At 40.0% G+C, this 3537-nt stretch overlaps 1 long non-coding RNA gene across 1 annotated transcript; it reads left to right on the top strand.

The window, feature by feature from the left end:
* Positions 1-432: 432 nt before the first annotated feature.
* On the top strand, positions 433-1821 carry LOC149024388 (uncharacterized). The gene is made up of 4 exons (XR_016171433.1): positions 433-830; positions 1304-1378; positions 1617-1682; positions 1783-1821. It is a non-coding gene; the product is annotated as an uncharacterized LOC149024388 (long non-coding RNA).
* The last annotated feature ends 1716 nt before the right edge of the window (positions 1822-3537 follow it).

Here is a 3537-nt window from a genome sequence, read left to right as displayed (position 1 = left end):
TTCGTTAGTTATTTTTACAAGGATAATTTGGACATTGTATCATGAATTATTATGAATTTATCCTTAATTTTAATTCTGATTTCTTTCGTGACCTCTTACAATCTCTCTCAAACTCTATCGCTCTATCCCTCTGCCTCTCGAACTCTCTCTGAATCTCTCTCAAAGTCTGTCGCTCTCTATATCCCTCTCCCTCTCGAACTCTCTTTGAATCTCTCTCTCAATCTCTCTCAAAGTCTGTCGCTCTCGAGATCCCTCACCCTCTCCAACTCTCTCTGAATCTCTCTCTAAATCAGCACTCTCTCTAAATTCCCAAATTCCCTTCTTTATCCCCTGAAATCCAATCCAACACCGAATCCAACTCTTAGTTCCGAGATAAACTTCTCTACTTGGAGTTCTCCCTTGTCGACGACTATCCACCAATCATTTCTTCATCTCTTGACGACATCAAATCCACAGTCGATTTCATGAGCTCAATGGGTTTCACCACTACAGAGTTTAGTTGAATTTGTGTGATGTGCCCAAAGATATTGAATTCCAAGGTTTCAGATATCATCCCTGTCTACACATTCATCCTCAGAAAAGCCAATGTGAAGTGTTCTGATCTCCGAAGAGTCACAAACCGAAGAGGCAATTTCGAGTCAAAATTTAATTACTTAATGGTTGAGATGGGAAGAGATTTGAATTAATTGAAGGATTTTCAGCACTATTTCTCGTATGGTTTGGAGAAAAGGATAAAACCTAGGCGCAGTTTGTGTGTGGAGAGAGGGGTATTCTTTCCTCTTCCACTGATGTTGAAGACCAACGAGAAGCAGTTTCTAGATAGATTAGAGGTCTGTTATAGTTCTATCTAGAACATAAAAAACTTTCAAGTTTTTCTTTTCGCTTCTCATTTTTTAGTGTGAATTTGGGTTATGTTATATGGGCAGAGTTGTTGCTAGAGTTAGTAGCTCTTGTTATTATATCATTCCCCAAGATTTTCGAGTTGATAGCTATTTTTACCTTTTCTAGAAACCCATCTTTTGTTGGGTGTCTTCATTATTTTCTTTCGTGTTATAGTAGAAAGGAACAATCTTCAAATTATGGAACTTTCTTTTGTGGTTGAGCCATTTTTATGAACAATTTATGTACTTTCTATACCTTGTATGAACTGATTAGCGTTGTTGCTTCTGTTAATATTATCTTCTTTTCTTTTCATGTCAATGACAGCTTCAATTATGTGAAATAAATTATGCAGCTGCTTGTTTGTTCTTTGCTGCCAAGTCCATGCAGGGGAACTAAAAAAGCACCTTCTTCTTTTTTCCAGGTTCCTGTAAAAAGGCCAACAATTGATCCCTGCCTTCGTGTTACAGAAAATGGGAGAGAGAAGATTAATAGGAAGGTATGTGTGTTGGCCAGGTTATTTTGCCACATTATGTTGCAGCAGTGATATTTTCCTTCTGTTATGGCTCTACAATTATAGTTTGTTGCCACTTGCAGGTGTTTTTTGCTTTTACCCTTTATAACAGTTCCAATCCAATGATTAGCTTAAGGTGTGGTTAATTTTTTCTTTATAGAATAAAATTCTTCCATCATCTATGAATAATCAATATCTAATTTCTGATTTCACTGATTCTTAGTTGGGAGCAACTAGCCCAGAAGAAGCAGCAAGATGGATTCGCTTATTGCAGGATGCTGCACTGCAGGTTGCCCTCCCCGCCCTTGGTCCACTAATAAACCTAAGGATATTTCTTTTGTTTTCTCTGTTCTCAAGATCAAGGACTCACAATTTTTTATTATACACAGGAATGTACAAGTACAAATGCAGGAGAGAATGTGTTAACCTGTCTTGGGAGAAAATGCAAGACTATTAGGTAACTTGTGTCATATAACACCAAGTCAATTTCAGAAACACACACTCAAAGAGCGTATTCATTTAGAAATACATAATTTACACTTTTATATGTTATATTGGTTTGAGATCATTACAAGTAGCATGTATTTATTTGAGAAAATTAGCTAATATGGGAAAAAAACAAATATTTTGATTTGTAAAATTCATCCTTGCTATATTGATCTTTACTTAGATAAACTGAAACACACTCAAAAGGCAGGTTTTTACTAAGTAAAAGCCTTTTTTTTGAGTTGCATGGGGTATTGAGTCTTTTTTTTTTTTTTTTTGCCAAAACAAAAAAGCAACGATTATATTAAATGAAAGAATTTAGGTCAAAAGACCTATACAAACGAGAGGAATCCACAAGAAACAAAGGTGGTATACCCCACCAAGATCTAAGCCCTCTTCTCTTGGATCATTCATACGTGGTGCTAAGGATGAAAAAAAGACCACCATGAGTTCATTGTTGGGTTATATCTGATGCGTCCAAAATCTGCTCAGCCCTTAGATCTCCTCGTGATGACCAGCAAAACGAAAGCGTCAGATGTGGCCCGACCGCTGGGGTCGGGAGTCCACCTCCGAAGGCTAAGTCAGTTGATGAACTTAATCACAAACGGCTCTGCTAGAAGCGCAGAGCTAAGGAATGAAGAACTGGGAAAGGTGATCTAGATAGCAGATCGCTGATAGTCTAGGTCTATCAGTATGTATCTGAGCTTGAGTGTCAGATAGTATTCTTTTCGATCCCCTCACCTTGTATGGTAGTGAGGTTTATATAGAGTGTACCTTCGAATCTCCTTCGTTGGATGCGCTTGAGCCTTCTTCGGGTAGTCGTTGGATCTTATCAGTTAGATCCGTTGAGCAATAGACTTCTACTAGTTTGGACTAGTAGAGGACTCCTGAGATAACCTTTAGGTTATGCGATGATTATCCCTTCGATAATGATTATCCGCAGCCGTCAATTCGAGTCGGCCATCATTAGGGTGATTACCCTAATCCATAAGTAGGATTAGGGCGCGCTTGCAGCCGAATAAGCTTTCTTCTTCAGCAAGCCATCTTCTGGATCCGGTTCGCTCGGGAGCGAGTCGGTTTTCTCCGTCTCGACCGGGGTCGAGGGTCGGACCAGGTATGAACCCGGTCTGATCATAATCTCTCCGTATCACGAGCCCCCGAGACCAAGCTTTCGGTCGATCCCGAGGGCTTGGTTTTTAACTGGGTTCGTCGTCAGGTGATAATCTCTGCGTGCTTCATTAAATGTCATATCACATTTAATGCGGTGGTCACTTTTCCTCGAGCGTTTGTGAGTGTAAGGCCACATATCTCCTTGCAGTTGATCTGTCGTGGCTCACGTCGTCCAAGCGACGGTTTTCGAACGCCTATTTCAGATTCGTGAGTTCAAACTTTCAAAACGTCTTTCAATCTTGATCGCTGATTTTGAATCAATCTCGATCGTTCAGATTCCCGAACACTCGTGCGGGAGTTTTAAAAGCGGTTCGTTGTCTTCGTAGGTTTCATTCTTCCTGTCTGGAATTTGAACCTTTGTTGTCTGCTTCGCGCCTTCTTGCTCTCAAGCTTCCGCCTCACCGAATCGCAAGTTTACTGGTCTTTTTCTTTTTGTAGTTTATCGAAACAAGTAATGGCGGACGATAGGGCTTCTCTCGGTACCCAGT

The sequence above is a fragment of the Hakea prostrata genome, chromosome 2 (genome assembly GCF_041222555.1).
Source record: "Hakea prostrata isolate BN-2017 chromosome 2, UWA_Hpros_2, whole genome shotgun sequence".
NCBI classification, from domain to species: domain Eukaryota; kingdom Viridiplantae; phylum Streptophyta; class Magnoliopsida; order Proteales; family Proteaceae; genus Hakea; species Hakea prostrata.
This window is presented reverse-complemented; position numbering and strand designations above follow the sequence as displayed.